This window comes from Hibiscus syriacus, unplaced genomic scaffold (assembly GCF_006381635.1).
Source record: "Hibiscus syriacus cultivar Baekdansim isolate YM2019G1 unplaced genomic scaffold, ASM638163v2 tig00116964_pilon, whole genome shotgun sequence".
Lineage (NCBI taxonomy): Eukaryota > Viridiplantae > Streptophyta > Magnoliopsida > Malvales > Malvaceae > Hibiscus > Hibiscus syriacus.
In genome coordinates, this window is record NW_024063489.1 from 743,368 (window position 1) to 770,914 (window position 27,547).

The following is a 27,547-nucleotide window of genomic DNA, read 5'->3' on the forward strand; positions in this document are numbered from 1 at the left end:
ATTCTTGATCAACAGATGACAAACGAAATCTCATATAAAGTTATTCCACAGGAAAACGAGTCAAAATTTGGAAAAAAGAATAGAGGTATCAGAAAATTTAAAGCCACCAAAACAGGAAATAAGTCTTGTTTGTGGGGAACCAAAAGTCTTAATGAGGAATCATAGCAAGCCCATTTCTAGACCTTTAGCTGTCAATGTTTTTCTCATGCAGTAAACAAAGCCCACGCTCCTTCAAAACTAGGAGGGCAATTCGTTAAGGGATGCATGTGACTTGTAGGACCAAACGTTGCATCTGTTCAATGAGATCAGAGTTAAGGAAAAGAGCTCGTTTGAAGATTAATAAGCTGACCCTGCCCAAGTAGAAAAGGTTATATGGAATTGTCAAAGTTAATGAAGTATTGCAAGGAGATTGAGGGAAGTTCAGAGAGAGAATAGCATAGGATAGAAATAATGAGCTAAATTCTTTATCGTGTTGCCAACTATAGTTTGAGCAACTCCTTTTCTGACCTGTTGAGTCAAGCTGTGTCTCAACAAGAGAGGCTTGTGTCTCGCAACCACTACACAACCCTTAGTCAGGAGCCTTGTGACCTTATCTTTATCTTGAACCTGGATTTTGGAAATAATGAAAATACCACATCCCTACCTTAGTACAAAAAGTATTTTGTCATTTAACCATTTTAATCAAAGGGAGTTTGTCACCGAATACTTAAAAGTAGAATCTTTTGTAATACTATTGATGTATTCTCGTGTCTGTCGGCAGTTGAGTTACAAAGAAAGCATTACAAAAATGGATTTTGCACTTGTTCTTACTTAATAATTCAGTGATCCCAATATTTATAAGGAATAACCAGATTATACTGACACCGTAATCATCTACCTGAGTAACTAGCAGCCAATGAAGTAAACAAATAATAGTTGGTATTTAGTATTAAAAATAGTAACATGGTATTCATGCCCTGCCTACAGAGCATCACAGCACAGCAAAATCTCACTACTTGATATCATAAACCAATAACTTAGTGAAGTTACATCACGAGATGAAACTATATATGAAAAAACAGTATAACATGCATCTAAATAGCAAATGGAATATACTGAGATTGACATGAAATGCCTGCATAATCTACAAAGAAACTAAAAAGAGGGAAAAAATTGCATTGAAAGACAACATGAATCATATTTATACATATACAGAGATGGGAAAGTAGTGTTTGCCTGAGCTGGCTCTGGAAGATCATAATCAGCTAACGAAGTGTCAACTCAGCTTAACTTTGAGCTTCCAAAGCTATTGCTCTCCAGATTCTGGTTTTCTCCATAATGATCTATTAGTTTGGGCACCACTTTCATATCCACTACTGTCACCTGATTCATTCACGGGTTTATCTGTCAATTTATCCTTCATGCCATCTCGTGTGGAGCACATGTTATCCCGTCCAGCTTTGCGGTCCTGAAATTTAAATGCAGCAAGAAAATACAGATGAAACAGAATTCTGCTAATAAAATACCATGTGGCAGAATAACACCAACACACTTTAGCCAGATTTATATGTTACAGATATGAGATTTTGCAAAAGCATTATCTTGACAAGGTTGGACTAAAATATCATTCAATAGATCCTAGAGGCACATGGATACTTTAATTTTCCATTTCCCAATTAAAATCAAGCAAAGTGGCTAATCTTGTCCTGGTTTTCATCAAAAAGGGAAATAATGAAAAACAAAACATGCACAATACACGTACATTTTTCTATCTACACAGTTCTAAAATATGATTTGCTGTATTAAATTGATTTAAGACACATTGCCTTAAAAATGAAAACATCAAGGGAAAACATATGGAAGCAAAAATTGTACGACAATCAATATAATCTTGTTTGTCTATGAAATGCATGCGCTCCTCCATTAAATTTTAACAACCACGAGCATAGAGAGATACGGTTAAAACTTGCCCATGGTAAGTGTAAAACAAAATATGAATCTTGGAAGCAATGATTAAACTTACCTCTCTAAACGGGAACTCATCAGCCTCAAGCATATGAATCACATGCCCCATCTTAGGCCTTTTTTGAGCATTCGGGTCTACACAGCGTAAAGCGACTAAAAGGGCTCGTTTCAGTGCTCTGGAAGAAGGTTTTTCCGGTAACCTGGATCCAAAACACCCTCGCATTCTGATTGCTAACCATTGCTTTAAGCCATTCGACAAATTTACCTAAAAGGTCAACGCAACTATCATACATTGAAAACCAAATTTAAAAAAGACCAAGAACAGCCATCTAGAAATGATCATAGGAAAACATTATTAACCGACTAAATCAATATCTGCGAACCTCTCCTGGAGGCCGGCTGTAATCCACTGGATTTCTTCCTGAAATAATTTCCATAAGAAGAATGCCAAAGCCGTACACATCACTTCTCTCATTTAACATGCCAGTGCTAGCATAATCAGGAGCCACATATCTGCCAAACAAATCCAATACAAATGGATCAGCCATGACTAATTGATCCTATCAAATCATTAGATAACCAAATGATTTCCACAAAAAGAAGTTCAACTTACCCAAATGTTCCCATCACACGAGTTGTCACATGGCTCCTCTCCGAACCCAAGAGCTTTGCTAGGCCAAAGTCGGATACTTTGGATTCCACCATTTATCAAGCAAAATATTGCTCGACTTGATATCACGATGAACAACCTTAGGTTCAAGTCCCTCATGCAGATATGTTAATCTAAATAATGTTTCAATTTTGGCAAAACAACATTGTAAGCAATAAGGAGGAGGATACAAGTTGTGTACCATTTTCAGTCAACCAAAAAAGTTTACCCTTTCGCGGTTCCAAGCACTATATTCATACGGATCCCATGTAAGAGGACTGCAAGGCCCAACATCTCCATGAAGCCATTGTTCTAAATTCCCGTTGTCAAGGTACTCATAAACAAGCATCCTATAGCCATCGATTCAGTATGTCAGCAAATGTTACAATGATACTCAGATTTTACAATACGAAAAGGTTGAAAGCATTAATATAAAAATCAAAACTTCAAATGCTGCAACTCAACATCCAAATGCAACAAAAAACAGAGAATGAGTCGGTAAAAGTACCTATGAGCTCCTTCCGCACAATAACCAAGTAACCTAACCAAATTCTTGTGTCTTACGCGTCCAATGGCTTCAACTTCAACCTTAAACTCCTTTCAGCTTGACCCCTAAAGAAAAGTACATAAAATCTCAATTTTATCAACAGAAAAATCCATTCAGTAAATCTTCCTATCAGTTCTGAGGAAGTCACACCTAATCCAACAAATGCATCAAAAACTCCCAATAACCTGCAATTTCACCAAAAACAAAGATACATTCTTTTACCTATTATTTTGTAGATTCTTCACGGCAACTTTAGTATTGTCTCGCAAAATGCCACGGTAAACAATTCCATAGCCTCCTTCACCAATCACATTCTCAGGAGCAAAATCATTAGTAGACTCCTCGAGCTCTCTCAAAGTATACCAATGTCCCCACCCCAAGTGGGAAACTTCGGGAACCGCCATAATCGCCATCCCTGATCACAAGACCGGACTCACCCGATCCATGGCCCGACCCGGCTTCACGTTCGGGATATGCAATCCGATGATCCTTCCCTATCTCAATGTGAATTCTGTTGCGCCCGGAGACGATGCTGTTGTCTTCTTCTGAATTAAGAACCAATACATGCTCCGATTCTTGAAGTGGATCGGGGTTTGAAGCTTGGTGAAGCTTAGTGTCGGAATTAGAATGACGAGATGGGTCGACCCGTATTTCCTGAATCTCTTTGGAAACACTGGGGATAATAGAGTTATGAATGGGCTTAAAGCTGCTGTTGTGGCTGCTACGGGTGGCTTTCTTTTGGCGTTTAGAAGTGAACCAAAGGGAGATAAGGAAGAGAACAATGACGATAGCAGCTCCAACGCAGATTCCAAGAACAACCCACAAACGCAAACCGAAAATTGAGGTACGTTTCGAGAGCTGATCGTTTAAGAAGGAATGATCAGACATTATTTCCCTTGTCTTCTTCCTCCTCCTCTTCTTCTTCTCACTGGTTACTTGGGTTTCGTTCCTTTAACATCTAAAAGAAACTGTCAAATTACAAAGTAAATTTCCTTTCTTTTCCGTCATAAACGAACAGAATGTGAGGGAGTACCGGAGGGAATGGTGATATATGAGGTCATTAATGAGAGAGAGAGAGAGAGAGAGAGAGAGAGAGAGAGAGAGAGAGAGAGATCAGTCTAAAGGAACAGTGAGAGTCAAAAGAGTGAGAGATTTTAGAAGAGAGTTAAAAGAGAAAACGAGAGCCTTAGCAGCTGGCATGATGCGACTTCTAGAATTTTAATAGGCGCAAACCCTCCACTCAAGTTATTGTTATTGTTTCTTCTTCAGGAATTAGTGCCTAATTTAATTATCTCTAATCTTAATCTCATCATCGTCAAGCATGTATATTCATGCTGTGCTATTATATTGTTGTTATTGTCGGTGGATCATGATTCAACATAATAGTTATGGATTTCATATTGAAATTAATATATTAGAGGAGAGGTGATAGCTTTGGATATTTGGGGAAATTCACGTGATATATAGACAAATCTCTAAGTGGTTGAGACAGGAGAATTGTTTAGTTTAATGTATTTAGGGTTTAAATAAATAGAAATTGGAAGTATTAAGGCAGGTGAGACTCTTTTGACTTTGGTTTGGTGGCCCTTCTCGGTTCCTTCAATTATGCTTCCTTCTAAAATTAAATCAAGATTGTCTTGTCCTGGGTAATCAGGTCAGGTTTCCTATATTTGGATTTTGTGTTATTAAAATTCCACACTCCTATTGTTTCTGTAGATACGTGCAATAGTTGGTTAAGAGTGTGAATTTATGAAAATATAATATTATTTAAACAATTCATTCATTTTTTTTATTAAATGGTTCTTTATACTGTATCCCAAATTGATACATTAGAAAACTCTACTCATGTATAGCTTACAATTACTATCGCGTCTTACAATATCATAAGACAACGTAAAACTTGTTAGGCAAATGCCCCAAAATTGTTGGGATATCTGTCTCGTATGTGCATGAACTGTCAATATTATTACATTTATAAAAAAAAAAAAGCAAAAAGCGCTAGGCGATCCTCAGCTTTTCCCTTTGAGGTGGTCCCATTTGTCACAGTTTGGGTTTGCTCGTATGCCATCCCTCCACCCCTTAGCCATTCGATATGCAAAAGTAAACAATGCCATCTAATTATGATGCACGCGAGATGATGATTAAAGGGTCCGTCAAGTTTCATAGGCGATTTGATCATATATTTATCGAATATTTATCTTTTTAATACCGTTTGATATATATTTTCTGAAGTGGCACACTTTCGGCTGAACTGACGAAAGACGTGTTCCCGGGGACGCGCTTTTACCCGTGTTTTCGCTGAGTTGGATGCCACGTGTGGAAGGCGCATCCTCGAGGACGCGCCTTCCATTAAATGCCATAAATGCCCCCATCCGTTTTCCCTAACTACCCCTCCTCTTCCCCTATATAAACCCCCTCAACCCTCCCTCATTCTTCACACCAAATCATATTCTCCTCTCTTAAATAACTCAAATTCTCCAACTATTTGAGTTTTAAATTTGTTATTAGTGGTAAGAAATTTATTTTATGTTAGTATTTTTTTAAATAGTATTATATTTTATATTAATATTTATGTAAATATTATTTTTTTATTAAAATAATATTTATATAATTATTATTTATTTAGAATTATTAATTTTTTTGTGCTAATTATATTGTTTTGTCTACAGTTATAATGGAAAACGAAATGTTGTTGCGATTGGATATTGATTATATCTCCAAACATTTTAGCGATATGGTAATATTTTTTATAATTAATGTTAATATTTAAATTTATTTTTATTTTAAAATTATTATGAATTATATTAATTTTTATTTTTTATAATGTATATTATTTAGGATACTGATCGTATTTTAGAGACTTTTATTAAAAATTCACGTATACCGACAACGGAACGTATTTTGCCATATTTGGCTTCTGCCGGGTTCGGGTATATTGCAACAATTATTGGCGGTTGCAAACTCGAACATGTCCTAATTTCTGCACTGATTGAGAGGTGGAGGCCCGAGACACACACTTTTCACCTTCCATGTGGAGAGGCCACAATTACATTGGAGGATGTCTCTATGCATCTGGGGCTTCCCGTCGACGGAAATATGATGTGTGGTATGGCGGATGGTGATTGGCAGTCAATGTGCATTGATTATCTTGGAGCTGCTCCGCCAGAGTTTAATGGAGGTAGAATAGCTTTATCTTGGTTGAAAGCTAATTTTGAGGTTTTAAATGAAAATGCTTCAGAGGATCAAGCAAAGACATGTGCTCGGGCATATATTCTACGAATAATTGGAGGAATATTGATGCCCGACAAATCTCGCAACCAAGTGCATTGTATGTGGTTGCGGCATCTAATCGATTTTTATGAAGCTGGAAGATATAGTTGGGGCACTGCAGTTTTGGCATTTCTCTTTAGAGAAATGTGTCGGGCGACGAATTATAAAAAAACTGCTATCGGTGGATGTCTCATGCTTCTACAATCATGGGTGTGGTTCCGCATGCCTTTCTTATGCCCGATCGTGAATGAACCGTACGTATTCCCCTTATTGTTGAGGTAATTTTCGAACTAAATTTTGATTTAAATATTTTCAATTAAATAGGGTGATATTTAGTTTATATTATATTTCATAGGTGGTCGATGAAAAGAAATGACCATAAAAGTATACCTATTGGGTTAGAGGAAATTCGTTTACTTATTGATACGAAAGCTGGGTTTGAGGTATGTTTTTAAATTTGTTTAATTATTAATATTTTAATTTAAAATGCTAGATATAATTAGAATATTTTATTTATTTGAATTGTATATTTATATTTCAGTTTCAATGGATACCTTATGCGAGCGATGAAGTGAAGGCTTGCATCCCACCCCACCTTAGTGGGTCATTAGAGGTATGGATATCGGTTATACCTCTTATATGTTATGCTATTATTGAGTGGCATCCAGTTGATCGCGTGCTCCGTCAGTATGGTTGTACGCAATATATTCCTGGAGCACCTAGGAATTTAGACGACGTGCATAACATAGATAGACGATGAAAGAAAGATGTTAACTGGGTGGTGAGACACAGAGATTGGATTGCGCTTTGGGAGAACCGATATACACTGTTGGCCCCTCGACAATATTACGCTGAAACTGGTCATATGGTTACGGATAACTATATGGACTGGTTTAATGAAAATGGGAAGCCGTTTCTACTTTCGGCGGAAGCATGAGGGGTTAACATTCCTAGGCACCGAGAAAGACGTCAACCGTCTCAATATCATCGTCCCCCGACGCGTGGACGGAGAGAATGCGCTACCGGTTTTGCATCAGTCCCACCACAACATCCTTATCCGTCGATGCCGCAGGGGTACATGCCCAGCCCTCCACTTCATATGCCAAGCCCACCAGTTCATATGCCATCTCTGCAGGGTTATATTCCGAGCCTGCAGGGTTATATTCCTATCCCGCCAGGTTACATTCCTAGCCCGCCAGGTTACATTCCGAGCCCACAGGGTTACATTCCTAGCCCGCCAGGTTACATGCCTAGCCCGAAAGGTTTTATACCATATGGAGGTGCATATACGACTATGTTTAATGATCCAGCATATGGTTCATATGCATCTTATTTGGCTGGTGGTGCTTTTCCTCAGACACCTCAATCTCCATCTGGATCACAGACATTGATGCCAATGTTTCCACAGTTTTCACAGTTCTCGGGGAGCGGTGGGATTGTTACTAGCACTCCTCCAGGTTCGTTATTTTATACAGGCCCTTCAGCCCCTTCAGCGTCATCTACACCAAATGAAGAAAATGCTGCTGATGATGATAGTGAAGATGAGGAGAATGAAGAACAAGTTCCACGAAGAAATCCTCCACGAAATAGACAACCATCGCCATGTGGAACTCATTCGATAAGACGACATCAGTGATCCAGTTATATTTTAATGTTATTTAAATAGTTATATTTCAGAATTTTATGTAATTTGGTTATGTTATTTAAATGTTTCATGGTTATTACATACATATTTTTAATGTTATTTTTATTCACATTTAACATTAAATGTTTGATAAATGTTTTTAAAATACAAATTATATTCTTCGAAATTTAAAATAAAAATAAAAATAAAAATAATATTATTCGAAATTTAAAATAAAAATATAAATTATAGTATTCGAAATTTAACATTAAATTTCAACTTAATATTCCAATTGTATTCGAAATTAAAAGTTATATTACAATTATAGTTCACAATACTTAAACTGAAATTAAATTTATCCATACATATGATTTTATCATTAACATATATATTAAAACGTATACATTAAAATCAACTTATCACTTCACATTTATTCGTAAAAACATCTCGATGCTCATTCCATACAATTTCAATGTCACAATCAACTTATCACTTCATATTTATTCAATTTATCCATAACATTTTATCTAATTTATTCAAACTTCACATAACGTTTTAATTTAAGTTATGAACTTAAATTAATCTATATGTATAATTTATTCTTAACTTGCTGAACTTTCAAAAGAAGTTAAATTTTGGTTATAATTTACCTGATTTCACAATCCATCTAGTGTCCCCGAGGGACATAAGTGACATAATAGGGCAATGATAACATATTCTCTGACAAAATAATGGAATGCGCCCCCCGAGAACGCGCCTTCAAGTCCCCTGAGAAATAATAGGTACTGATATAAATAGTGTCCCCGAGGGACATGAGTGACATAATAGGGAAATGATAACATATTCTCTGACAAAATAATGGAAGGCGCGCCCCCGGGAACGCGTCTTCAAGTCCCTTGAGAAATAATAGGTACTGATATAAATAGTGTCCCCGAGGGACATGAGTGACATAATAGGGCAATGATAACATATTCTCTGACAAAATAATGGAAAGCGCGCACCCGAGAACGCGCCTTCATGTGAATAGTACTCCGATTATAAACACTATTATATGCAACGCATTATAAACTTTCAAAACAAACTTCAGTTCACAAGCTTTCAAATTCTCAAATTCCCAAACTCTAAATTCTCAAATTCTCTGAAAACGAGTCATCTTTCTGCTATTATTTTGTATGATGGAGAAATTAAGGAAGCTGAAGAGGGGGTTATTTTTGAGTCAGATCATTATATCCCCTTAACCTTGAAGAGAAACATCACAATTGAGGAGTTAATCACAAAAATTTCGTTAAAGATTCGTGTAGCAGGCCAGAGAATACTATCTTCACTTCAGTACAGATTTCCTACTGAACTTTTTCCGCTCACGTATACATCATTTCAGCTTTAAAACGATGATGATGTTTCTATGATGGTTGATGCTCATATGGGGAGTTCACAATCTCTTATTGAAATGTATGCCACTTTTATTGAGGTTCGTGCAACTCGTGGTCTCTCATATTCCTCTCACTTTGGCATTGCATATCAAGCTGATCAAGTTGATAGCCCGACACAACTGATCTGTAATGATTTCACATCATTAATGGCGGATCCAACGCCAGATACCATGCCATCAAGTTCAATATGAAGGTATTCATATGCAACTGCTTATGATCTCAACCCACGTGGCTTCACCAATAATCCATATGGCAACATCTCTTCTACTTCAAGGGGCAGACATTCATCTGCCAATGTTTTCGACTTACATATGGAAATGCCAACGAGACGACAGTCTATTCACATCCCACATGATACAATGGCCTCAAGTTCAAGGGGAGGACACGCAAGCGGGAACTTATTTGACCTCAACATTGGATTATCGGAGGAACCCTCATCTCCACCAGAAGAACCTCTTCGGGAGCCAGGTGCAGATGGTGCTGAAACGAGATTATTCGTTGAACCTGACTCACCACAGTTTAACGTACATTCTGATGATGACGAGGATGACGTTCCGATAAATACAACATCATTACGCGAATGATCGAATGGTTCGCGATCGTTGCCAATTTTACCGTGTCTTTTGGACTTACCCTCAGTGTATTAATACAGTCAAGTACTGTAAACCAGTTGTCCAAATTGATGGTACTTTCTTATATGGGAAATACAAGCAAGTTTTATTATTGGATGTGGTCCAAGATGGAAACCGCAATATTCTTCCTGTTGTGTTTGCCCTCGTTCAAGGAGAAGACACTGAGTCTTGGGCTTTTTTCCTTAAAAATTTACGTTTACATGTTGTCACCAGGGAACGAGTATGCATTATTTCAGACCGAGGAGCCGAGATAAAAGCAGCAATGGATTCTTTGGGTATAATGTATAGACCTCCACATGTTCAACATCGTTATTGTGTCTGTCATATTGCTGCAAACTATTACGGAAAATACAAGAAGAACGATGAACGTCAGTTAGTCGTGCGGATGGGTATGTTACTTTTTCCCAATTTTTCTATCAATTTCTTATTACTTATTTATACTTCATATTAACTATTACATATTCCTAATGGCTTAGGTTACGAACTCTTACCTCAAAGGTTTGAGTCGATACTACAAGAGCTATTTGGCAAAAATAAGAAGGGGTGCGAGTACATTATGGACATCAACAAAGAAATGTGGACAAATGCATATGACGGGGGGTATCGCTATGGTCATATGACAACAAACTTGGCTGAAGCAATAAATTCAACCTTAAAGGGGGCGCGTCATTTACCAGTCACGACGTTGGTTAAAACTACTTATTTTCGTTTGGGTCAACTCTTTGCAAAACTCGGTGGACAAGCTCTTACTTGGATGCAAAACGACCATATTTACCATCCAAGACTAGTAGTTGATTTACATAAAAAAGTGGATGCATCAAATGGGATGTTAGTTACAAATTTTTCTCGCACCCGTGAATTGTTTCATGTAACCGAAAGGCCATGTCCGCTGCAAGGGATTGGAGCTAACTCTTTCAGAGTTAATCTGCAAGAGAGGTGGTGCGATTGTGGTTTTTTTTCAAGCACTCAAATATCCATGCTCTCATGTCATTGCATCTTGCTCACATTCGCATTTGGACTACAAAAATTATGTTGATCCCGTATACCAACTTTCACAAGTATTCAAGGTATATGAATTTGAGTTTCCGCCCATAGGAAACGAAAGAGACCCAAATGAGATTCAAACTTGGCTTACAATTGTACCAGATCCATTGCTATTGAGGGACGCAGGTCGTCCAAAATCTACTAGAATACATTGTGATATGGATATTCGGGAGAAGTCAACAGAACAAAAACGATCTGGGCATTGTAGAAACATCGGGCACAATAGAAAAAAATGTCCAGCTCTGTTATCATCATATAACCGTTAACTCTTATGTAATTAATATTGTATTTAAATGAATGTTTTTGTTTATAATAATTTAATGTTATTGCATTTATATAATTTGTCAATGTATGTACACCTAAATAATTTTTTTAACTTTTAAATACATAAATATTTTCAATATATTTATTTAATATAATAATTAATATTATTAGTTATAAATTTTTTTAAAATATAATAATAATTTCACCTTCTAAGTAGAGAAAAATATTAAATTAAACAAATTAAAAGTTATTAAAAAATTTATGTATACGATGACACATTTTATGTTCTGATTGGAGGATTAAATTTATTAAATTAAATTTTCAATAAGACTAATTTCATAAAATATAAGTCTTGAAGATTAAATATGTAATTATACTAATTTATTAACTTATGCATCAATATTTTCGTTAAATATTGATAAGAGATGACTAGATTGATAACATTTAAATAATTAACTAATAAAATTAATAGATCGATAATCAAAATAAAAAATAATAATATAACCATATGTATAATATTATAATTTCATACATTTTTCCTATAACTACAATAAAATCAAAACTGGTTTTCATATATTATTCTATCATATTAATGTAGATAATTCACTCCACCTTTAACACATTAACAAAATACATTTGATAATTCTTACATTATAATCGAAACACTTTATATAATATATTACTAATTTATAATAATAATAAAAATAAAATATTTATTATTAAACAAAATACCAGCGTGGCAGTCGAGTCAGTGAAGGCGCGTCCCAGGGATGCGCCTTCCACACGTGGCATCCAACTCAGCGAAAACACGGGTAAAGCACGTCCCCGAGGACGCGCCTTTTACCAGCTCAATCGAAAGGGTGCCATTTTAAAAAATATATATCAACCAGTTCTAAAAAGATAAATATTCGGTAAATATATATCAAATAGTCAATTCCCTAACAGCAATTATCCCTGACCACGGTCACATCGACTCTATAATAATTAAAACCACGATTTGGGGTCATCCTCAACTGTCACTAGCCTTCGTCTCATGATTTCAATGCCTATACTGTTAGGTATAGCAGTGAATGCGAAACAAAGCCAAGAACTGTAGCTTTGTGGGTAATTTCTGGCATATGCATTATTGTGCAGCAAGATGAAAGGAGGCAACGATATAGCATTTGATCAACTAAAACTCTAGATTTCCTATTTTCTGTCTTTCAAATTATTTGCATCATCAAAAATTCAGGTTTGAGTTTCAATTATTGCTTGAAAAAGATTTGTCACCCGACAGCAATGGAATTGCCTCACCCATGGGGGATCCCACAGTAATTCAGCATAACCACCCTAATTACTGTAATGGAAAGTACTGGGCAAGGCTGTGTTAATATTATTAAACATGACGAGAGCCAGCAGTTCATCTCTGCGGCAGCTAGCTTAAATGTCTCCTCCACCGACAGTGCCTTGGGAAGTTGTTCAAACGCTCCACTGGCCTAACCCAACAAAAGCAAACACAACCCCACGTTGTCTGGCAATTACAGATTCTTTTAGAGAGCGGGCTATTGAAGTGCACAATTTCTGCACCGACTATTTTATTTACGGCGTCTCGAATTTGAATGGTAAGCTGTCTTTAAAGGTCAGTCAAAATGTGTCATGGTGAGCTAGGACCAAGGTCTTCATCTTCAATTAATTTGACCTCTATGTTTTGTCACCAATTAAAGCCTAATGGAAATTACAGGCAGTATATTTAGACCAATAAATAACACCACTATATGAACAAGTGAATCTATAAACAAAGGGACGAAAGAGAATTAAAGCAACTCTGAAGAAAAATCTTTATTCTGCGGAGCTTGCAGCAAATGGTCAAGAACGAGGGTAGTAGAATGCCCTTGCCCTCTCGTATCAGAATAAGTTACTCTTTAAATCTAGATAATGAAATGTGCAAATACTAAAGTTAATACTTAATTGAAAAGGAATTTCATCATTCAGAAATGATGACAAGGGCGTTACTTCTTAGTTTGTATACAGATATCACGATCGAATAATGAACGAGAGTAGGTATCATCAGGTATCATCTGACAATATTTACAGTTAGTGAATAATGTCCACTTTTTTTAAATAAAAAAACTTTTTTGTAATGAAAGGGATCCAAAATTAGCCGACGAACTTGCAAAACACTATTTTTCTTTGGTAAATCGATTACAATTAAGATTTATTCATTTTTTACTTCTATGGAAAGAAAAAAAACCATTAAAATCCCCTAAAATATTTTGAACGATAATCAGACTATTTCTGACAGCTTGTGGTACAAAATGTCGTGTGCTGACAAGTAACACGTAAGAGCATTCCCATGTTCTTGGATGAAGCTAACCATCTGACTGCAAATGGTGGAACATAAAGTTTAATGTACAGAGACAAAGGCATGAATAAGCTGCAACATGCATTTTCATGAAAAGGAAAAGATAACAAGTTCCTTGAGAATTTTCAACACTGCTTGAAAAGAACAGCGAACATACTGCTTGAAAAGAGAAATAGTAATTAAAGTTATCACTTTATGCAAAGGGGAATGAGGCATCAATCCCCTACTGCCCAACCTGTTACAATTTATAACATAAAATAACCTGAACAAGTATGGAACGTTATCAGTTTCAATATAATTTATAGATTCTATTGTGTCTTAACCAGAGGAAGAGTTTGGTCTCGGTTTTATTATACATCCTACTTCTGTTTGGCTAAGATACACCTGATGAAGAGCTATTCCCAGCATGATTCAACTCTAATTCCAGCTGTGACCTGCCTTCCTTGCATATTTCCTTCACGCTCAAAAGGGAAACAAAATAAATAAATGCTTTGCATTAATTCAGAGACTTGTCTGACTTATGGCTGTAAATGAGACGAGACAGATCGTGAGCTACTCGAGATCGACTTGATCAATGCTCGATAAATACTCGGATCGAATGGACTCGACTCGAGCTCGAGCTCGACTCGAATTCTTAACGAGCCGAAACGAGCTATTTGATACTCGACTCGAAAAGCTCGTGAGCAGCTCGAAAATATAATATATAAGATTATATTTTTTTTTAAAAATTATTAAAATTATTAATATTTATGTATTGATTTTTTTAAAGAGAATACATTAAGATTTTCATGTATTTAAGGTTCAGGTTAGAGTTTAAAGCTTCAATCGAGTTAAGTTTAAGAATTTTTTTCTTCATTTCGAGCCTTTTCGAGCTGCTCACGAGCTTCAGTTCAGGATTTCGAGTTCGAGTCGAGCTTAAAAATTTTAAACTCGTGAGTTTTCGAGTCGAGTCGAACTCAATTTTAGAGTTTTCGAGTCGAGTCGAGCTCAGCAATACTCGAGCTCGACTCGGCTCGTTTACACCCCTAGTCTGACTTAATGCTAGAATTACCTTGGAAGATGATGACTGGGCGAAGGAACCATAGTGTGCCCCAGCAGATGATTCAAAACCAATTGAAGCTTCCAAATTACACAGATTAGCTGTAGAAGGTGCAACAACAGGCAGATTTGAGACGGTGGACGGACCGGAAAGATTAAAAGGTGTATTCATCGTTCTTTCTTCATTTGAAGAAAATGTGCCTGCTCCTATGTTTGGATTGAAGAATCCATGTCTCTCATCGTAACACATGCCTGTAGGAGGCATTTGCATTGGCTGTGGTACTCCAGGTAAGGACACAGGGTATAAAATCAAGCCATTTCTCATCGACAACATCTGCAGCGGCAATGAAACTAAAGACTTAGAAAACAAGTCCACTATTTGATCTTTCATCTACACTCGGTGTTTAAGAACTTCCGATGCTATCAATTATCATGTGCAACAAATCAAACAAATGATCTTATCAGCATAACAAATTATAAATGTACAAAAAAATGCCTTTCTCTTTGGATCATGTCCATGACCATTACCAGAAACAAAACAGTCTAAGCATGAAACTAAACACATTAATGCCTAACCACCCTTTTCCTCCCAAATGCAGGCTGATTAGTAGGCATTTTCAAACTTACAGTGTCATGACATTGTTAAATGCCAATATTGCAGGATCTTTAACAAAAAATTTCTTCTATGTTTCAGGAAACTTGTATGTGTACCATTTGGTTTAGTCATGCTACAGCTGTGAAGCCAAACAGCAAAGTTTTTGGAACGAAAAATTTCAATAGGCTGGCCACTAAGAAAGTCGAGCATGACATGTTAGCTCTAGAAATGTATCCTACAACCCTATAGACTTGTTAGTTGTTAGTGAAGGAGTTCATCGTGACCAAGGTCCAAGGTGAACCGGGAGAGTACACGAACACTCCCTGTTTTTAAAACAAGTCCTACCTAACCGTCAAATTGAAGACATGGCATGTGATGGTTTGGTCAAAGATGATGTGCCATTAACAATGTTGACGATGACTTGATTGCAGCCTTCAATTTGGATACAAACATGTTGTTGATGACACATCATCTTTGACCAAACCGTCAAAGAATTATTTCATTAACAATGTTATTAAAAAGGTAATGAAGTTTCATGGATACAAACGATGTTGTCAAGGGTAAAAGGCACACTCTAGGAGTTTAAACCTGCGCTAGCTTGAGCGAAGTAAAGCACAATACATATATGTTTGTGGTATTTGTAATATATATATATATATATAGCATAAGATATATAATAAACTCAAAAGTAAAATATAGAGTTTGATATTTTTCTTTTCTTACAAGAAAATGTATATCAAATTAAAAAAAAGTGAAGTTAAAGAGAAATTCAATCAGATGGATTTTTTTAATACCTATCACCTTAAAAAAAAGCATGCTTAAATGCACTAGGCGAGCGCCTGATCAAATGAGTCTGGCGTGAAAGGGTCTGAATCTGAAGCGCATTTGTTGAATAATGTTAAGGTGCAAGGCGCGCACACCTTGACAACAATGGATACAAATGATTTTAGGAAGATTCCATTTTCTTTAGAAATAAGATAACGCATTATTTTTTACTATTATTTAATTTTTAAGATGTTTTACCATAGATTTGCTTCTTCTCTGTCTGCTGTTACCCTTTCTTCTTTTCTATAGTATTCAAGGATTTAAGGCTAAGAACATAATACAACATCATCAAATTCCGAGTATAAATAGGTAAAAGTAGAAATTAAAGGGAATCGATGTAGTTGATATGGACTACTCCTACCATTTCTAAATCCGGAATGGCATAGTTAATTAAAATTCCCGTCTTTAAAAAACATTGAGCAGCTCAGCTCTTCTGGGTTGTCGTAGTATTTGAGTAATAAACAACAAAATCTAACACGTGATAATTAACACTAAAAACTGAGAACAACGTTGTAAGAGAACTCAAACAGATATGGCGGAAGCAGAAGAGAATACTCACCTGCACTTGAAGCTGAAGCTGTTTTAAATACTCGATCGCCTCGTCAAGCATCGAAGCCTTATCCGTCTATCACTCAAAAAAATAAAAAAAAAATCGTTTACTAGAAGAAAAAAAGGCTTTTCTGATCATTGATGGTTTTAGATACCTTGTTAGAGTTGGGATTAGATTCTGTAGAGCTTTCATTTTCTCATTAATCCGACTCCTCCTCCTCTGCCAAACAAAAACATATCAAATTTCTTATAGATTCTTCTGTTGAAAAAAATTAAAAAAAAAAGTTAAGAAAGTCAAACCTTTTCTGACAAATTATGAACTTCGGCAGCTCTGCTTCGCTTCGATGAACTCCGTGGCCGTTCTTGATTTGATGGAATCTCCGACGAATCCGGAACCTTCTATATTAAATAGTAATCTTAATCTAAGATTTCCCAGTTGGAGAAAAAAATCTAAATCTTTCACCTTTTTCCTTTTTTTATCAAATGAAAAAGATCTTTGAAACTTTATCAATATTTATTTCAAATTCTTTTACCTCGCTGTCATAACTAAAATCGCCGGCAGAAGATAACGCATTTTCGGCGTTATCTTTGACGTTGGCTCCAAAATACGTTTCAGGATCAGAGAAATTGACTCGAGGCTCTGATTCGGCTCCAACAGCCAATCCGCCGAGCCGGTACCGATCCACAACTGGAATCCCCATCCCAACACCGGAATTAGATACCAGCGTCGGAATTCCTGGCACCTGAGACGGAAGATAGTGAATGTTCTTGCCCCTGAATTGCATGCGGGAAGATGAAGATGACGAAGAAGAAGGATTGTGAAGGAGTTGGTTAAGGATAGTGGAGATTTCTTCGGGTTCCGGATTCGAATATGGCGCGTCACCGTACAAATCCGCCATGAAAATGAACCGGAGAAGAAATTAAATATAATCGAAACGCAAACATAAAAAGAGAAAACGTTTCTGATCCACTTGGTTCCTCTTTCTTCCTTATTTTCTTAATTAGTTTTTTCTGTTCTGATTTTGTTTGGATCTTTTCGGGTGTTCCCTTTTTCAAAAAGAAATTATATGAAAATTCTGAAGATGATTACTGAAATGACAGAGTCTGAAGCTTTAGCTTTTATTCTCAATGTTGCATTGTATAATCAAATTTTGATTAATCTCCCGCCTAATTAAAACGGACCGCCCAATATTTTTATTATTTTCTTTTAGGATCCCCTTTTCTATATTTATCTCGAATTTACCACCTAATTTTGATAACATCTAACATTTTACCCCTTCAAAATGCAAAAGAGAATTGAACCTTTTCTCTCTTTTAATTATCTTTTAATATTGGATTTTTGTTACTTTAGCTCATTTCTAATTAGATTATGAGTATTTATATCTTGCAGATAAATTAATTTTTATGATACTTTAATTATTCCAAATTTTAAATCTTTAAATTATATAATATTATATTTTTAAATATTTTATTTACAATGTAGTGTAACATTAATTATATAAATTGAATAAAAACTCAATTAAATTTAAGTTATATAAATTAATTCTTTGTATTTGTCCAAAAATGATCAGTTAGATTCTTAAATTCCAAGAATCTTATGACAACAACATTCATTCATTGTTTAATAATTAATTATGTTATTATATTTAAAGAAAGTTGATTATTTTACAAGAACTAATCATTTTCCACTCCTGAAATCCATTAGATATACTCATTGGTACAAAGATCCAACAAGTTTCGTAATTGTTTTTTCAGTGTTCAATGAAGGACAAAACATGGAGCAATTATATGAAAAATATTATTTTAAATAAGTACGACTTACAATACTAGGAAAATAAACACCGATTAAAATAATAATTAAGTAAAATTACGATTAATAATATTAAATCTAACAATATTTTAAAAAATACTTTTTGAGTGCATATGAGGTATGGGAATGATATTGTGAAACATTCAAGGGATGCCGGTGTGATTAACGTAATATAGGTTGAAAAGAAGAAGAAAAAGTCAAAGAGACAAGGTTCAGCCTTTGTCTTATCCAACCAAAGACGTCAAAAATAGCGACATTTTAACATAAATATTACTCTTAGATTCAATAATTATTTTATCGAAATATTATCGATTTAACACCACTTTTGAAACGGTGGTAATAAAGCACGGATTATTAATCGTGCTTTCACGGGGTTCTGTCTGAGCTGACATCATTTAAGGAAAGGCGTATATCGTCATCTTCTCCTTCGTTGAACATATGATGATCCGCGCCTTTTACTATGCACGTTGAATTATTGGTACTTCATTATTACGTAAGCCTGAAAACTCGACTTTTAAATGTTTACCCTCCCCTATAAATAACAACCGCTGTGAATGCAAACATCATCACACCAAAATTACTTGATTATTCTCACTTATATCAATTACTTCTATCAAACTAAGTAGTTTTTGTTATTGTTTTTATAAGGTAAAACTATTTTTATTATATTATATTATATTTATTTTATATTTAATTAATTGAATAAATTTTATTGTACTAATTATTTTGTATTATTTTTTGCGATTGTAAAATTAGAAAGTGAGATTATACCTCGAGACATTTTACCGATATGGTAACAATATGAAATTGTGTTATTTATATTTTTTTTGGATTAGTTTTTATTTTAATTCATATACTATTTATTTAATTAGGCGTATTTCAGTTATTGTTTTTGCAGATATAAGATTCTCAATCTTTTAAACTCTAAAAATGATACGTATTTTAGCTATTGTTTAACATGATGAAGAAATTTAGGAAGATGAAATTGGCATCGTATTCGTATCAAATCATTCTGTTAGAATATCCTTCAAGAGAAATATCACTCTTGAGGAGCTGATCACTAAAATTTCAAGCAAGGTTTATGTTAGAAGTACTAGAAGATTGTTTTCACTTCAGTACATATTTTCAACTGTATTATTTCTGTTAACTTATACATAGTTCGAACTCTCATACGGTAACAATATTGCTATGATGGTTGATTCTCAGAATCAATATTCAGATGTCGATACACAGATGTATGCGACATTTGTTGTAGTGTATGTGGTTCGTGGTATGTCATTATGCTCCCACTATGGGATGGCTCAACAAGTCGATCAAGTTGACAGTCCAATTCAAGTAATGTGTAATGATTTTAACTCGGTAATGGGAAATCCACATCATGGTGTCATCCCATCAAGTTCAATAGAAAGACATTCATTAACAACTTGTTACGATATGTACCAAGTAGCTCCACAAACAATCTGTATGGCAACATCGCTTCTAGTTCAAAGGAATACATTCATCTGTCAATTTCTTTGACCTGAATATAGAGATGCCCTCGACGCAACAATCTGTGTAATACCTATTTGACACGATGCCTTCAAGTTCTAGGGGAGACATTCAACTGCGAGCTTATTTGACCTCAATGTTAAGATACCTTCAAGTTCAAGGGGAAGGCATTCAACTACCAGCTTGTTCAACCTAAATGTCAACATCGTGGAGGAACCCTCATCTATACTAGAAGAACCTCTTCATGAGCCAGGTGTAGATGGTTCTGAAACTGGACTATTAGTTCAGCTAGAATCACCATAGTTCAACGTGGACTCCGATGATAATGATGTAGATAAAGTTCCCATAAATACGGTATACACTAAACCTCCAGCACACATGTATAAACCCTCATCCCCACCAGAAGAACCTCTTCGTGAGCCAGGTGCGGATGGTGAAATGTACAGATTTAACTCATCAATCAATGATGGAGAGTTATATAAAGAAATGGAGTTTCCATGCAAAGAAGAATCGATGATGGCAATTAAGAATTACAACATTCGTAATTCTGTTAAGTCCAAAGTCGATCGTTCTACCAATGAAAAATATGTATGTCACTATGATCAACGTGATAACATATACAACTGGATGGTTTGTGTATCGAAGAGAAATAGGAAAAACAATATATGGGAACTAAAGTATACAACGGTCCTCACACATGTTGTGCTGGATGGATTAACCCAACTTGGACTCCGACATTATCTACCAAGCAATCATGCTCATGGTCAAAGCATGCTCTCATATAGCTATTGTGGTGCTGATATTAGCTATACAGTCGCAATATTGGTACACAGTCTCATATAGGAAAACATGGAAGACAAAGCAGAATGCCATTAAAAAACTTCACGGTGAGTGAGATGCATCTTATAATGAACTACCAAGTTGGTTTAGGGTAGTGCGCAGATTGAATCCTGGGACAATTGTCTACTTCGAAACTTTCCATGCATACCACAATGATCGAGTGCTTCTTTTGAGTTAATCGATCGACGGAATCGGCCAAGAGGGGGTGAATTGACAATTAAAATTTTGGTGGAAGCTTTTGCAGAAAATTGAAAGTAATTGCACATCGATTTAGAGTGGTTCGACTTTCTCAATCAAAGTTTACGTCCACTACCTTAGCTATCCACACTAAGGATTTTCCAACAAATTCACTAATTTGTTCTTTCTTTTGAGGCCAAAGAGATAACCTTACAACTCCCTCAAGAATATACTCCAATTCTTGAGAACACACTTTCTCAAAGAGAAGATTACAAATTTGCAAACTTACAAGGAAATCCTCACAAGGTATATTGTTTGCACAATTTTAGAACAAAGAAAATAACACTAAAAAATGAATGCAATTGAGTACAAGTAGTGTTCTTGAAAGCAAAATGAATATTGAATGAAAAAATAGGCTTAAAATGCTCAAACTTGAGGTTTGATGCATTCTCTTTGATTCTCTCTTGATTCTTGTTGATTGTTGTTTCTTGTTGTTGATCAATGGCTTCTAAGATTGTTTAAATACACCTTCAAATGATTCTGAATGTTGGGGATGCTTAGTGGAGTCAATAGAGTCGTTTAAGTGTGAAAATAATTAATTAAAGCAGTTGGGAGCGTCAGTGCATCGATGTATACCCATGGTGCATCAGTGTAAAATTCAAATATTTTGACCGTTGGACCCTTAGTGCATCAGTGCACTAAGAGTGCATCGATGCATCAAGTGCATTCGATGTTTCAAAATAGCCAGAGTGCATCGATGCATCAAATGCATTCGATGTTTTCATAAAATCCTCAGTGCATCGATGCATGGTATGTGCATCAATGCATGAAATGCATTCAATGTTCAATTTAATTCATGGTGCATCGATGCATGGATTGGTGCATCACTTTGAAAAAATGATTTTAGGCTTGATTTTGGTTCAAAATACTTTGTGAAAATTGTTTCAAAAATATATTAAGTATAAAACACAATGTTACACTTTTAGTAAGGTTTGAAATTGATCTTGAAATACTTGGAGTAATAATTTGATATTCGATTAATTAAATCGAATTATACTTAGAAAATCATTTGTAAAATCTTAAAATTTATTTAAACTTAATTTGTTATATCGAAACAAAAAAATGTTTTCAACAATCTCCCCCTTTTTGATATAACAAAACATTTGTGTTATTTTAGGATTTTCTAAAATTTTGAAAAATTACTCCCCCTTACTATAACACTTCTCCCCTTTAACACTTTTACATTTCTCCCCTTTTTGTTAAATCAAAAAGACATTAAAAAGTTTTAAACAAGGTTTTGAAAAGCATAGCCAATTGATTTTAAATATATATATATAGCTTAAGCTGCTAAGATCATAATCAAAAGATAGATTAGCCATTAGTTTCATAATCAATATTCATAAACAAATGTGAAATGGCATAATTGGTCATAATGTAACTAGTATGTAAATGATGCAAAAATAAAATTAATAAATATTAAGCTCATAATGAAAATTCAAACCAAATATATATAAATATTAAGTTCAAAAGTCCATAAAACAACAAATAAGTTCAAAACATCCAACAACCATCAAATTTAAACATCCAGAAACATCAAAATCAATCCAAGTTTGAAAATCCAAAAAAACATAACATGAAAACAAATTCACTCCATAGGAGGATCGGGAGGAGGAGGATAATGAGCTCGAACTTCAAGAGTGAGAGCGTCTATACGTTCACGTATCTCCCGCTGAAACTTAGAAATCTAAGACTCTATGGAGGCAAACCTCAGATCAAACGACTCCAAGAAGAATCGAAAATATGGTGGCATTTGATCTTCTTACCGTGCCGATTCCGGTGCAGGCTCATCATCTGGAACTTGATCATCGATATCTTGCATAAGTTGTTGAAACTCAGGATAATCGTCAGCAGCCGGTACCGGAGGAGGAGGAGGAGCACGAGAAAAGCTAGGAGCAGCTCGTGAAGAACTAGCTCCCGGAGTTTACTTACCGAGTTGAAATACCCAAAGACTGGTTTCCTCGTCTTGTTTTCAATCTGCTTTCTTCAAAAATGTGAGATTGATTTGATTTTGGAGTGGGATAGGATTGTCGAGAGAGACGTCTAGACCGAGTTTGATAAACAAGTTACTAAGAATACATCCATAAATCAATGTTTCGACATGTTTTGAAGGAAAAATGTTTATGATATCCACTAGTTGACTAAATATAATGTGGGGCAGATTTATTTTGATCTTATTTTTGATACAGTTCATCCACCATAAATCCCTAGCACGAAGTGTGGAGTACCTACCTCCGGATGGTTTAAACCACCAAGAGATCATCAAATGAAGAAAACGATCGTGATGAGATCGTAGAGTACTAACACTGTAATTTGGAATATAGGGATATTCCACCTTTTCATTCTCATTATATGACCCATCATCATCTAACCCAAAACAGAAAGCTATAGTCTCGGGGTCAATATTAATATATTGGCCTAAAAGATAGGATCTAATGGCTATAGTTCCACATTGAGTTTCGTTTTGAATACATATCGCATTGGAATAGAAAATGCAAACTAACTGTTGATAAACGATAGGTTTGAGCTGAAACATTTTATCAAACTTCCAAGCTTCATAGCTTGTAGAGAAGAAATACATTCTTCCCAGATTCTATAAGATTGAAAAGAATTTCTGTACCTAGAGTACAATTCGTCTCTAAGACGCTCAGACATGTTAAAATAAGGTCCTAATAGAGATGTAGGAGGAGGAGGAACATGATTAAGAGGTTGGATTGAACGAGAATGACTCGATGAAGTCCTAGGGCATTTGGGATTAGACATGGTTTAGGAATCGGAATAAGGAAAGTAACCTGCAAGTTGAAACATATGTATGCAACTTAATCAATCCCAAAACTCAATTGAGTCCGCAATAATTCAAGGTTCTCTAAACCGAATCCTAATGGGCAAAGTTTTGAAAACTATTTGAAAATAATTTTTGTAAAATCATAATATGTATAGTTTTCAAAACAACATAATTAAATCAAAAATATCAAAATTAAGTTCATATTTTCGTTTTTTTATTTTTTTTATTTCAAAAATTCAAAAATTCATTGAAAATTTGTGAGTTTTTTTTTATGAAATTAGTTGTGAAATATAGTTTCTAATCATCAAACAATCAATGCCCGATATAATTTTCATGCTATAACTAATTAAAACTAGTCCTAAGATCACAAATCAATAAAATAGAGGTTTTTGAAATATTACCTTGAAAATTTCGGATTTGAGAGGAATGAGATGTTGTGTTGCACGATTTAATTATAGTAGCAGGATATAGAGATGAAAAGCTCGAAGATTCAAACAATATTTTGTTGATTTTGAGCAAAATGATATTTTTGAATGAGAGAGGGACGAACGGTGGGGTGTTTTGAGGTTTAGACATTTAATAGAATGAGAAAATAGGGTTTTAATACCTTAAACCCGACGGATGCATCGAAGCATGGCCTTGTGCATCGATGCACATTCAAGGCATGCATTGGTGTACCTTCATGGTGTATCGATGCACATTCAAGGATACATCGATGCACTGTTAGGTTTATCGATGCATTAAGCACAAAAATGTCAAAAATCTGTTTTAAACACTCAAAATGCTAAAATAATTGGTTCTAGTGGTATTGGCAATTCATATATTGAAAATTAATCATGTTCAATCAATCAAATTAATCCTTAAACTATATTTGAACATAAAATTAATTTTCACCAAAGAACATAAACTCCCCCTAACTAATAGCAAAGAATGCAATCAAAAATTATTATTATAAGCATTTTTCATTTATACTTAAAAGTGATAAAGTTATTTTAAACACTAAGTGAAGATAGGTCAGTTAAACCTAATTCTCTCCTAAGTGTCCAAAATCTTTCCTTGTCTAAAGGTTTTGTAAAGATATCCACTAATTGATGCAAAGTATCAACAAATTCTAGAACTACATCTTTTTTAGCGACATGATCTCTAATGAAGTGATGTCTAATTTTAATATGCTTAGTTCTAGAGTGTTGGATGGAAATTTTAGTGAGACAAATAACACTAGTATTGTCATACTTGATAGGAATGGTTCCTACTTCAATTCCATAATAAAAAAGTTATTGTTTCATCCATAAAACTTGTGCACAACAACTACCAGCTGAAATGTATTCGGATTCAGTGGTAGATAATGTAACACAATTTTGTTTCTTTGAAAACCAAGAAATCAACATATTTCCAAGGAATTGGTAAGTAACGGAGGTGTTTTTCCTATCTAATTTGCATCCTCCATAATCCGCATCAGAGAAGGCATGCAAGCTAAAGCTAGAGTCTCTAGGATACCAAAGTCCTAAACTAGGAGTGTCCTTAAGGTATCTAAAGATCCTCTTAACAGCTAATAAATGTGATTCCTTAGGGCATGATTGAAATGTAACATCCTTAATACAAGGTTAGTGATCAGATTGTAAAGTTTCAGAATTTGGTAACTAAAGTAGAAGAATGAAATAGTTCAATGATTTATTTGGGAATATTTCCAGAAAATTATTAGTAATTATTAAAGGAATTAAGAGCAAAGTGGTCATTTATCATTAAAGATATTTTTATTTTTATCTCTTTAAGAAGAGATAAACACGTGTGGGGGGGAGGAGTATCTGGAAAACTCTTCTTCATCTTCTTCTTCTTCCTTCTTCTCCAATGTGCTGAGCAAAGGTGAGTTTAATTTCAGCTGTTTAATTCTTGGATTTATAAGTTGATTTTGATTCTTTGAGTATTATATAAGCTTAAGGAAAGCTTCTATAAGCTTTAAACATCAAGAATAGAGAATTAAAAAGGAAATTATATGAATGGTGTAGAAATGGACTTTTGTTATATAAAGGTTTTTGAAGTTCTAAAGCTTTATTTGACTTGTCAAGGGTCTAATTAAGAAGATAGAAGTAATTGAATGGAATTTGGAACATGTTAGAAATTGAGTATGATTCTTAAATTTCATAAGGAAGATAGGATTTTGAGGTTAAAGATGATTTACATGGATATAAGTTGGTTTAAGTAATGGTAGTTGAATTTAATGACATATTAGAGGCTTAAAATAGAAGAATTAAGGGAAGAGTTGATGATTTTCGTGCTTAAATGCAAATTATGGGCAAGGTGTATCGATGCATATTCAATGTGCATCGATGCATATTCAATGTGCATCGATGCACTCATTAAAGAAGAAATATCGAATGCAATTGATGCATCGATGCATAAGGAGTGCATCGATGCATCCCCTTAAAATGAAAACATCGAAGGTAATTTGTGTATCGATGCATGGGTAGTGCATCGATGCACATGTTAAAGAATGCATCGATGCACTGTAGAATGCATCGATGCACTTCAAGGGGAAATTGAAATAGACATTTCTTTTGGTCTAAGAAATGATAAATTAGAGTATATCAATTGGATACTGATATGTATCAATATGTGATTATGTAGATATCGAACACGAACAAGTTTCGGAATGATCATCAAGTTAAGATTCGATCGAAAGAAAGGAAAAATCACAAAAGTGGATTGAAACTTAGTGAGGCTCAGGTGAGTGCATATTAATTCATTTATGGTGCTAAATGGAAACAAGACTTGTGACAAGTCTATTTTCTATGTTGAATGCATGAATATATGATTATACGTATATGCATGACATAAATTATATGTATGCATGATTATATGTGTTAACATGCTTTTGAATGAATGATATGAAAAGTGAAATAAACAAAGTATGGTTGATATAGGGTAATATAAGAATAACTCATAGGTTATATGATAAAGATGGAACCATATATGAAAATTAATTGAGTACTTGATAATAAGTCATAAGGTTATATGCATAGGTAATATAAGTAATAAGATGAGAATATACAGGAATATCAAATAAGTTATGAGATAAGTTATGTGACATGATATATATATGAGCTTATGTGATATAAAAGTGTATAAGTGAAATAACATGATAGGTGATAAAACCGTAAGCCTATATGATTATGTGTTATATGTTACATGATATGACATGCGAGTTACATGAACAAATGAGAAATGATATAAGTCATATGAAACGATCTACGTGAATACATGCACTTGTGATACATGTGATATGAGATATATGGTTACACATACATGTGGTATGTGATAGAAGAGAAATAGCAAGTGATATGAAATGTTATAAATGATAATGCCCATGTTATGTGATATGAGAGCTAGGGGTATAGTTGACATGCCAAGAGTCGAGGGTTTACCTATGTCTTTCGAGACATATGGACAGTTTACCTAGGTTCTTCGAGACCTATGGACAGTTGCCAAGGTTCTTTGTGATCTCTGGATAGTTATCGGGGTCTTTGTGACCTCTGGATAGGTCATTCGGGACATTTATATGATCTGTGGTGACAGCATAGTGGTGCACAACCTCAATAGACTCACATATCTACAGTTCTCACAGGTATACATGGGCTAAT

At 34.8% G+C, this 27,547-nt stretch overlaps 2 pseudogenes; both read right to left on the bottom strand.

Moving 5' to 3' along the window:
* Positions 1–895: 895 nt before the first annotated feature.
* Positions 896–25,750, bottom strand: LOC120191056 (annotated as a pseudogene).
* On the bottom strand, positions 13,920–17,904 carry LOC120191057 (annotated as a pseudogene).
* Positions 25,751–27,547: the final 1,797 nt, after the last annotated feature.